Source organism: Aotus nancymaae, unplaced genomic scaffold (assembly GCF_030222135.1).
Source record: "Aotus nancymaae isolate 86718 unplaced genomic scaffold, 86718_ANA_hifiasm-v0.15.2.pri h1tg000016l, whole genome shotgun sequence".
Lineage (NCBI taxonomy): Eukaryota > Metazoa > Chordata > Mammalia > Primates > Aotidae > Aotus > Aotus nancymaae.
Genome location: NW_026988428.1, coordinates 64,237,267 through 64,248,391, shown reverse-complemented (window position 1 = coordinate 64,248,391; position 11,125 = coordinate 64,237,267). Strand labels below are relative to the sequence as shown.

At 49.2% G+C, this 11,125-nt stretch overlaps 1 pseudogene; it reads right to left on the bottom strand.

Moving 5' to 3' along the window:
- Window positions 1-1,868: 1,868 nt before the first annotated feature.
- Window positions 1,869-4,158, bottom strand: LOC105734054 (calpain-1 catalytic subunit-like; annotated as a pseudogene).
- Between the last annotated feature and the right edge of the window lie 6,967 nt (window positions 4,159-11,125).

The following is an 11,125-nucleotide window of genomic DNA, read 5'->3' as shown; positions in this document are numbered from 1 at the left end:
AAGTGCATTGGCACGATCTTGGCTCACAGCAGCCTCCGCCTCCTGGGTTCAAGTGATTCTCCTACCTCAGTCTCCCGAGTAGCTGGAACTACAGGCACTCACAACCATGCCCAGGTAATTTTTGTATTTTTAGTAGAGTTGGGGTTTCACCTTGCTGGTCAGGATGGTCTTGATCTCTTGATCTCATGATCTTCCTGTCTCAGCCTCCAAAAGTGCTGGGATTACAGGCATGAGCCACTGTGCCTGGCCTGAGATATCACATTCTTATCTCTCAAAGCCATTGCTGCATTTCTAGATATGTGTTATCTGCTATCGGAGAAAAGCCTTTCTGAGGTCTGGTTGCCTTCCTCTTAGTGGCAAATCTAAAAAACATTTCAGCTAGAATAAGATTGTTTCTTCACAACAGAGGCAAAAGAATGTATTCACTGCAAGGTCAGGTGCTGACAACTTGGCATTTGCTCCTTCTTCTTTAGAATTTTTGACCTTGAATTCTACTGGTCTTGGAATAACTATGAGTAACTTCAGTCCATCCCCTGCAAGAAGCCTGTGTGTGTTGCCCTTTCCCTCTCTCTGCCATGTTGGAGTGAACTATTATTTCCTCAGGCCTTTCACAGTTTTCACCAAGGGGATTTCCCCATGTCTGGGCATGCTTATATTCATCTCTCATCAATCCATATCACTCTCCCTCTCCTGTTTGGCTTTTACTGCAGCCATTTTGGAGCCATAGGTAAGATTTAAAGCCTAAGAAAAACAGAAGAGGTATCTATGTGGGAGCATAGGCAAGACAAAGGGAAAACTGAAGCAGGCTGACATCCTCCAGGCAGTAGGTACAAGAATCTCTGTCTACAAAATCCTCTATTGCCTGGAGATATCAGTTCATGGTTAAGTTTCAGAGTCATGCTCTGGGAAGGCTAAGAATTAGATGACCTGCAAGGTCCTTTCTAGCTGTAAAATTTTTAATTCCCATTGTAAGATATCACCAACATATCTATTCACAAGGTTCATTTGTAAAAAGACCTAAACAATCTTTTTCGAAAACATATTTTTTGTTTGTTTGTTTTTTGAGACAGTGTCTCACTCTGTTGCCAGGCCAGAGGGCAGTGGCATGATCTCCGCTTACTGCAATCTCCGCCTCCCGGGTTCAAGTGATTCTCCTGCCTCTGTTTCCTCAGCTGGGACTACAAGTGCTTGCCACCACACCCAGCTAATTTTTGTATTGTTAGTAGAGACAAGATTTCACCATATTGGCTCAGATGGTCTCGATCTCTCGACCTCGTGATTGGTCCACCTCGACCTCCTAAAGTGCTGGGATTATAGGCATGAGCCACCATGCTTGGCCAGCTATTCTTTTTTATTTATTTATTTGCGGGGCCTTTTCCTTTATTATTTGGGGTTCCTCTGTATGGAACACGGGACCTCCCACGCCAAACCTAGTGCCTCTGGCACCCCTAAAACCAGTACACTAGACTCTGAAGAGTCTCCTTTAAAATCACCAATATAAAAAAGGAGCAAAGGAGGGAAGGCCGACTGCCCACAGGCTGGATGGCTCCTGGTTGGTATCAGGGCCAGAGAGGGGCAGAGGGGGCGTTGGCTTCTGCACAGGAAGGCACAGGCGTTCCCAGCCCTGGGGCCTCCCCGAGCCGGGAGGCGGCTCCTCATGCCTGGACTGCAGACTGTGGAGCTAGTGGTTATAGTTTATAGTCTGCAGGTGAGGCAAGGTCAGTGGCACCAAGTGAGAAGCGGGGACACATCAGGATGCAGAGAAAACCTGGGGCTGTTCCAAGACAGGAACAAGCGAAAGTTGCCTTCCTGGCTTGGCAACGGAGGGCCCGAGTCCATCCCGAGCCCATAGCAGGTGCACACAGGGGCCACCCAGCTCTACCCAGAGCAGATGAATGACAGCGGCTGAGAGGAGAGGGGACAGGAGGACGAGGCTTCCTCTCTGCTCCAAGGAAGGCACTTGCAGCTGGCGTGGCCTGGTGTGGCGTGGCAGGAGGTGTGGCTTGGCAGATGAGGAGGGACAGGAGCACGGCGAAGGGGACCGAGCCCCTGCCTCATGCAAACATGGTCAGCTGCAACCACTTAAACAAGTCAAAGGTCATGACTCCATCCAGATCTGTGTCCAGAGTTTTGAAAAATCGGAACATGGTCTCCAGCCGCACCAAGCAGCACACGAAGTTGTCAGTCAACCGCCAGGTCGGGCTCTGAGTAGCGGGTGATGAATGAGCTCATAAAGCTTCTGGTTGAGCTTGAAGCCTGCCGACTCGATGGCCATCCGCATCTCGTAGGCGCTCATGCTGCCCGATTTGTCCAGGTCAAACTTCGGGAAGACAGACAGGTAATTCCAGATGCGGTTCCACAGGATGCTGAACTCCACCAGGCACAGCTTCCCGTTGCCATCACGATCCGTGAGGTTCGCCATGCTGTGGCACGACTCCAGGCTGAAGCCCTTGGTCCGCAGGTCTTTGTGTCTGCTGATGATCCCGTTGAGGACTGTCCGCAGCTCCTTCATGCTGATCTCCATGTCCTCCCCGGCCAGCTGCCTGAAGAGGGCCTTGAAGTTCCCGTCAGTCTCCTCTTCTGAGAGCGCTTGCTCGTCGGGGAGACTGGCCTGGATCTGGTCCAGCTCCGCGGTCCCAGCACTCTTCCCCGAAAAGAAGCGCAGCACAAAGTCGCCCTCCTTGTTGGGCTTGAAGGTGGAGGGCACCACCACGTACTCCGCGGGCGGCAGGTGGAAGCGGGTGCTCACTTCTTAAAGGTTGATAAACTGCTCTGAGCTCGCCCGAGATGCATCGGCCAGGAGGAAGTCACGCATCCAGTGCCCGCCAGCTCCGGAGGGACCTCACAGACTGCGAAGCCAATGGTCTCCATGTCGCAGCCACAGCGGCGCTCGCGGCAGCGGTGCTTCTGCATAAGGGCATCATGAAGCTGCAGCCTGACTCACGAGTCATCCACCTCATCTAGCCGGATCTGGAGCTGAGGTTTCACCCAGAAGGTGGCTGGGTAGTTCCGGCAGCCCCCCGCGGGGCTCCCCTCGCCGCCAGGTGCCTTCATAGAGCGTGGTGCTCCATTTGCGGATGGTCCGGCTGTTGAGGGCGTCGGGCGTGAGGTTGCAGATCTCCAGGCGGGTGAACTCACGCATGAAGTCTCGGAATGACACCCAGAACTCCCCGTCCTCCATCTTGACGGAGCTGCTCCCGTTCATACGGGTCCACGTTGTTCCACTCTGAGGAGCTGTCGCTCCAGGCTCCTGTCCATTCCACCGCTCCCCAGGGGTTCCGCATCCGGATCAGATTCACCGTCTGGCCTCGGTAGTTCACCTGCTTGGCCCCGGTCACAGAGTAGGCGTGGCCCTTCACCAACTTCTTGAAGGTGATGGCCTCCATGTCTAGAACGCTGGAGATGTCTATGGAGAAGCCCAGCAGGGAGCCCGGCTCCAGTGCCCTGAGGATGATCTGGTAGAGGTCGCTGGGAGCCTTGCGCAACTCGTACCACTTGGTGACCCCGCCTGTGAAGTCCTCAAAGCCCTCCGAGGTGCTGCCCCCTGACAGGGCCTCGTAGCTGCCATTTACGTTGGCATAGGCCTTCTCGAGCAGGGCACTCCAGAACTCATGGCCTTCGGCAGAGTGCACAAACACCAGCTTCCCATCCTTGATGGGCAGCAGGTCATCCACGACCACATCCACCCACTCCCTAAATTGCCATAGCTGGAAATGGAAGATGCCGGCATAGCCATCCTGGAAGCTCTGGCCGTGGGGAACCACTCGGTGCAGGTTGTCGTTGAGAGTGAGGGAGGTGATGGCCGCCAGGAGCCAGCAGTCCCCCAGTGCTCCCTGGCAGATGTCTGCGCGGGTGGCTCCATCCACGATGAACTGGGGGTTTGACAGCAGCTCCGTGGGCCACTTCCACTTGATGCCATAGGTCTTGGAGTAATTGGGACCCAGCTCCTTGAAACCCAGGCTCTGGGGCACAGGAGAAGGCCTCACCACGGAAGAGGGTTCCACTCTGCAGGCATCGTGCCTGCAGCTGCTCATAATCCTGGCCCAGGTACTTGATGGCATTCTCATGACGGCCCAAGCCCAGCTCCTTGGCCTGCTGCTTCTGCACTTGGGCTGACACCCCGGTGCAGTACACAGGCGTGATGATCTCCTCCGCCATCCCACCTTCCTCTCGGCTCCCCCTTATCTCTCCGGCACCGTCTCTCAATTTTTTTTTTTTGAGACAGAGTCTCACTCTGTTGCCAGCTGCCAGGCTGGAGTGCAATGGCGCGATCTCAACTCACTGCAACCTCCACCTCCCGGGTTCAAGCAATGCTCCTGCCTCAGCCTCCCAAGTAGCTGGGACTACAGGCATGCACCACCACGCCCAGCTAACTTTTGTATTTTTTAGTAGAGATGGGGTTTCACCATGTTGACCAGGATGGTCTCGATTTCTTGACCTCGCAATCTGCCCACCTTGGTCTCCCAAAGTGTTGAGATTACAGATATGAGGCACCGCGCCTGGCCAACAATTCTTAATTAAAATTAGGATTGAGGATTTGAGACTCACAGATACATTTGGGAATAGTAGAAGTTAAACTTCTGGGATTTATCCTACAGTTCTTCAGTATTCCTATAAAAGATATCCAAAACATTGGTTCCTTTTGGTTTCTCTGACAAGCTGAACATGATTAGCAAGACAAAATAATGTTAGCTAGAAAATTAAAGTTGTGTGATGTGTTTTGAAGGGAAGTAATTTATTCTTAATATGATGGAAATAGGTAGGGTTGCCACATTTAGCATGAACAGGATGTCCAATTAAATTTGAATTTCAGATCAATGATGAATACTTTTTTTTTTGAGACAGGATTTTGCTCTTGTTGCCAGGCTGAAGTGCAATGGTGAGATCTCAGCTCACTGCAACCTCCGCCTCCCAGATTCTCATGATTCTCCTCCCTCAGCCTCTAGAGTAGCTGGGATTACAGGCATTGGCCACCATGCCCAGCTAATTTTGTATTTTTAGTAGAGACGAGAGTTCTCCATATTGGTCAGGCTGGTCTCGAACCAACATGGTCGAGCATGTCCCATGTAAGTCCCGTGCTGATCTGTAGTGGGGTGGCACCTGTGAATAGCCAGTTACTGAACTCCAGCCAGAGCAACATAGCAAGACCTTGTCTCAAAAAATAACGTGCTTGGTTTACTCATTTTTCTTTTCTACTTTTTACTACTTTCTCCTATTTGCAAAAGAAAAACTAGCTCTAATCCATCTTTAAACTTGTAGTATGGTGCAAGAGGCAGAATTTAAGAGTGCATAGCTGCTGAGGAAGAGCAACACGACAGCATCGATGCAAATTATTAAATGGAGCAGCACCTTATAATCCGAAACTTTGCTTAGGGCTTGTTTACCAATTATGCTTCTAAAATTTTAGCACTCATTAAGAGTCACTTCAAGCCAGGCATGGTGGCTCATGCCTGTAATCCTAGCACTTTGGGAGGCCAAGGTGGGAGGCCAAGGTGGGTGGATCACCTAAGATCAGGAATTCAAGACCAGCCTGGCCATCATGGTGAAACTCCATCTTGAAAAAAAAAAAAAAAAAAAGAGTCACTTCACGCGGTGGCTCACGCCTATAATCCCAGCACTCTGGGAGGCCGAGGCAGATGGATCACAAGGTCAAGAGATTGAGACCATCCTGGTCAACATGGTGAAACCCCATCTCTACTAAAAATACAAAAAAAAAATTAGCTGGGCATGGTGGCGTGTGCCCGTAGTCCCAGCTACTCGGGAGGCTGAGGCAGGAGAATTGCTTGAACCCAGGAGGCGGAGGTTGCGGTTAGCTGAGATCGTGCCATTGCACTCCAGCCTGGGTAACAAGAGCGAAACTCCAACTCAAAAAAAAAAAAAGTCACTTCAAAAGCTTAATACAGATTTTCTGATCCCACTCTGCTGAGATTCTGACTCAGCAGGTCTGGGGTGGAATTGAGAATTTGCATGTCTAACAGACTTCCTGAAGATGCTGATGTCATTCATCCTTGGATAATCACACTTGAAGTAATACTGGATAAAATTTATCTGTCTTAGAATTAAGAAGATGGGCCCTGCCCGACCTGGCTGCCTCTTTCTTTAAACAACTGATATTTATGAAAATAGTTGACAAGTAGGCTGGGCATGATGACTCATGCCTATAATCCCAGCACTTTGAGAGGCCAAGGTAGGGGGGATCACCTGAAGTCAGGAGTTCAAGACCATCCTGACCAATATGGTAAAACCTTGTCCTGCTGAAAATACAAAAATTAAGGCCAGACACGGTGGTTCATGCCTGTAATCCCAGCATTTGTGAGGGTATGCCGACGGATTACAAATTCAGGCGTTCGAGAACAGCACTGACATCAGGCCACTGCACTCCAGCCTGGGCGACAGAGCGAGACTCAGTCAAAAAAAAAAAAAAAGATTTGTTGACAAGCAAGTGCAGTGGTGAGCAGCCTCAACTCCTGATTCAATAGTGATGGAAGCAATCTGCTTAAAAATCTCAGAAAGACTGTGTGAGGCAGTGAGTCATCTGTGGATTCTCATCTGGAAATGATCCTAAAATCCCAGAACCTTCACCATGAGGCATTTTTCTTGCTGTGATTCTTGGAGTCCTGGCATTTGAACTGGTTCTTCATCCTGGGATTCTTTTCCGTTGTGCCTCTGATTAAGTCAGCACACACCCTCTCCCAGGATTTAACGTTGTGGCTGATTGGGGTAATCCTCATTCAGTGAATCATCCCTCTGGTTCCCAGGGTATATTTCTGGAGTTTTGAAAAGCCTAGGGCGGTGTGACTGTCCTCACCAACTAGTTCCTCAAGGAATGGCCAGGAGGACATGGGTCTCCCTCCAAGAGCCCTCTACTACTTTCTAGACCTCATTATGCTCTCGCCCTGAGGCAATTTCCTTTCTCTTCTCCATGATCTTTTCCCTAAATGTTCCCAAATTTATCCTCTTCTCCCAAGGGCTTTGCCTCTTCAGGCCTAACTAAATACACACTCTACAAGCCACTGGTCTCACCTCAGCTATACCTATGCTAATTCTCACTTCCAGTTTTTCTCCAGGGCCAGTATTGGGATGGATGGCACAAAGATATGCGCTGCCACCTGGTGGCCTACTGCTAAACATCTGGCAATACCAAGGATGCTTTTAGCACCATAGCAACAGGCGCTGGAGGCAGATTTGCAAAAGCACCGGGCGTGGGCAGAGCAGTGTCAGCTCCTTCTTTGGTAATAGCATTCTCTCCACCTGGAATTATCTTTTGGAGTCTATTTCTCTCAAGATTCTTTTCATCTATCAATGTCCATATAAATGCCACTTTTTTTTTTTTTTTTTTTTTTTTGAGACAGAGTTTCGCTCTTGTTACCCAGGCTGGAGTGCAATGGCGCGATCTCGGCTCACCGCAACCTCCGCCTCCTGGGTTCAGGCAATTCTCCTGCCTCAGCCTCCTGAGTAGCTGGAATTACAGGCACACGCCACCATGCCCAGCTAATTTTTTGTATTTTTAGTAGAGACGGGGTTTCACCATGTTGACCAGGATGGTCTTGATCTCTTGACCTCGTGAACCACCCGCCTCGGCCTCCCAAAGTGCTGGGATTACAGGCATGAGCCACCGCGCCCGGCACTATAAATGCCACTTTCCCCACGATCTCCTTCCTGATCTTTCAAGTTACCAGATCTTACTTCTCTGAAAGTACTATAGAGTAGGTTCAGCATTTCATTTGTAACTCTTACAATCCTACTCGCTGCCTACTTCAAACTGTTGCTCATCACCTAAAAACTCAGCTCCTTTTAAGTGCATGCCATCAGGAGATTGTAATAACCTGCTGATCTCCTGGGTCGCTTCCCCCACATTCCCTGAAAATTGAGAAGCCTGATTCATTCTTTTGGTTTGCGCCATTCCTACTGTCATCAGTCTTGGCTATTCCATGATGCATGGAGACAATTCACCCAACAAGCTGGCCTCTCAGTTTCTTGTCCACTCATTTCCAATCATCTTGTTTTCCAGTCCGCCTCAGTCATTTATTCCCATGGTTAATACCCTAGCCCTGTCATTTATAATTAAACATTTCTTTTTTTTTTCTTTTGAGAGGGAGTCTTGCTCTGTCACCCAGGCTGGAGTGCAGTGGTGTGATCTTGGTTCACTGCAACCTCTGCCTCCCAGGTTCAAGAGATCTTCCTGCCTCAGCCTCCTGAGTAGCTAGGACTACAGGTTCCTGCCACCACACCCAGCTAATTTTTTTTTTTTTTTGAGACAGAGTTTCGCTCTTGTTACCCAGGCTGGAGTGCAATGGCGCGATCTCAGCTCACCGCAACCTCCGCCTCCTGGGTTCAAGTGATCTTCCTGCCTCAGCCTCCTGAGTAGCTAGGACTACAGGTGCCTGCCACTACACCCAGCTAATTTTTTTGTGTGTTTTAGTAGAAACAGGGTTTCACCATGTTGGCCAGGCTGGTCTCGAACTCCTGACTTCAAGAGATCTGCCAGCCTCAGCCTCTCAAAGTGCTGGGATTACAGGCATTAGCCACCACACCCAGCCAACATTTCTTTTCTTTTTCTTTTTTTTTTAATAAGACGGAATTTCGCTTTCGTTGCTCAGGCTGGAGTGCAATGGCGTGATCTTGGCTTACCGCAACCTCCGTCTACCATGTTCAAGCGATTCTCCTGCCTCAGCCTCCTGAGTAGCTGGGATTACAGGCATGCACCAACACGCCTGGGTAATTTTGTATTTTTAGTCAAGAAGAGGTTTTCTCCACGTTGGTCAGGCTAGTCTTGAACTCCCGACCTCAGGTGGTCCTCCAGCCTCAGTGTCCCAAAGTGCTGGGATTACAGGTGTGAGCCACCGTGCCTGGTGATAACATTTCTTGACAGAAGCAGAATCTCTAAACTATTAATCCTTTCAATTTTTCACTGCCCATAACTCTTCTGTTTTCACTTTCTACATCACCCAACTTAAATTCTTTGATTCATCACCCTAAACACTTCCTTGCATAAATGAGCAACTCCTGGGCACTTCTTTCCCTCATCACATTCTTTGGTAAGAACTAAACTCTTTGCCAGGTGCCGTAGCTCACACCTGTAATCCCAATACTTTAGGAGGCCAAGGCAGGCAGATCACAAGGTTAGGAGTTTGAGACCAGCCCGATCAACATGGTGAAACCAAGTTTCTACTAAAATTACAAAAACTAGCTTGGCGTGGTGCCATGTACCTGTAATCCAAGCTACTCAGGAGGCTGAGGAAGGAGAATCGATTGAATCTGAGAGGCAGAGGTGGCAGTGAGCCGAGACTGCATCACTGCACTCCAGCCTAGGCCATAGAGCGAGACTCTGTCTCAAAATAAATAAATAAATAAAATAAAATAAAAAATAAATAAACTCTTGGCTTGGTGTGGTGGCTCACGCATGCAATCCCAGGACTTTGGGAGGCCGAGGCAGGCAGATTGCTTGAGGCCAGGAGATTGAGATCATCCTGGTCAACATTGTAAAATCTCACCTCTACTAAGAAAAAAAAAATTGGCCGGGCTTGGTGGCTCACGCCTGTAATCCAAGCACTTTGGAGGTCAAGGCGGGCGGATCACCTGAGGTCGGGAGTTCAAGACCAGCCTGACCAACATGATGAAACCTCGTCTTTTTTAAAAAAAAAAGAAAAAAAAATTCTGTGATTTAATGTGGTTTACCTTGCCATATAAAATTTAAAACACTGGCCGGGTGCGGTGGCTCAAGCCTGTAATTCTAGCACTTTGGGAGACCGAGGCGGGCGGATCATGAGGTCAAGAGATTGAGACCATCCTGGCCAACATGTTGAAACCCCATCTCTACTAAAAATACAAAAAATTAGCTGGGGGTGGTGGCACGCACCTGTAGTCCCATCTACTTGGGAAGCTGAAGAAGGAGAATTGCTTGAACCCAGGAAGTGGAGGTTGCAGTGAGCCGAGATAGTTCCACTCCACTCCAGCCTGGCACCTGGCGACAAAAAAAAAAAAAAAAGAAAATTTTAGGGGCCGGGTGCGGTGGCTCACGCCTGTAATCCCAGCACTTTGGGAGGCCGAGATGGGTGGATCATGAGGTCAAGAGATCGAGACCATCCCGGTCAACATGGTGAAACCCCCTCTCTACTAAAAATACAAAAAATTAGCTGGGCATGTTGGCTCGTGCCTGTAATCCCAGCTATTTAGGAGGCTGAGGCAGGAGAATTGCTTGAACCCAGGAGGCGGAGGTTGCGGTGAGCCGAGATCGTGCCATTGCACTCCAGCCTGGGTAACAAGAGCGAAACTCTGTCTAAAAAAAAAAAAAATTTAAACACTTAGAACAAGCCACCTCTCCTCACAACATCACCTTAGCCTAAACTGCTTCAGTGAGCCGCAGTGAAGTTGGAAATCACGATTCTGCTTAACCAGTTATCAAATCTGAGTCTGTTTCCTCCTCTACCAGCTCTCTTGACTTGGACTGACACTTCTGAGGGTCTGCTGAGATACGTTCTGTTGAACACCTGTATTATTTCCTGAGTCTATCAGGAGGAGGAGGAGAATTAGGACAGACTGTCCCTTTCACTGTTCCACATCCTCCTTACTTCATTTTCTTTTTTATTTATTTATTTATTTATTTATTTTTTTTGAGACGGAGTCTCGCTCTTGTTACCCAGGTGGGAGTGCAATGGCGCGATCTCGGCTCACCGCAACCTCCGCCTCCTGGGTTCAGGCAATTCTCCTGCCTCAGCCTCCTGAGTAGCTGGGATTACAGGCACGCGCCACCGTGCCCAGCTAATTTTTTTTGTATTAATAGAGACGGGGTTTCACCATGTTGACCAGGATGGTCTCGATCTCTCGACCTCGTGATCCACCCGCCTCGGCCTCCCAAAGTGCTGGGATTACAGGCTTGAGCCACCGCGCCCGGCCATTTTCTTTTCTCTCTGCTACCTCCCCACTCCCAGCCTCACTCTTTTTGTTCCTCTGTCAGCTAGTTCTTATCTTCTAGGTCATTCTCACTTGGGAAAAACAAATAAAGTCAAACCAAAAAACCTCAACTCTTTTAACTCAAATACTTACACTTTTCAAAAAAAGTAAGGTACTATGACCAGCCCAGCTCCAAGCACCCAGTGAAGCCCCCCACCCACCTGAAGCCAAA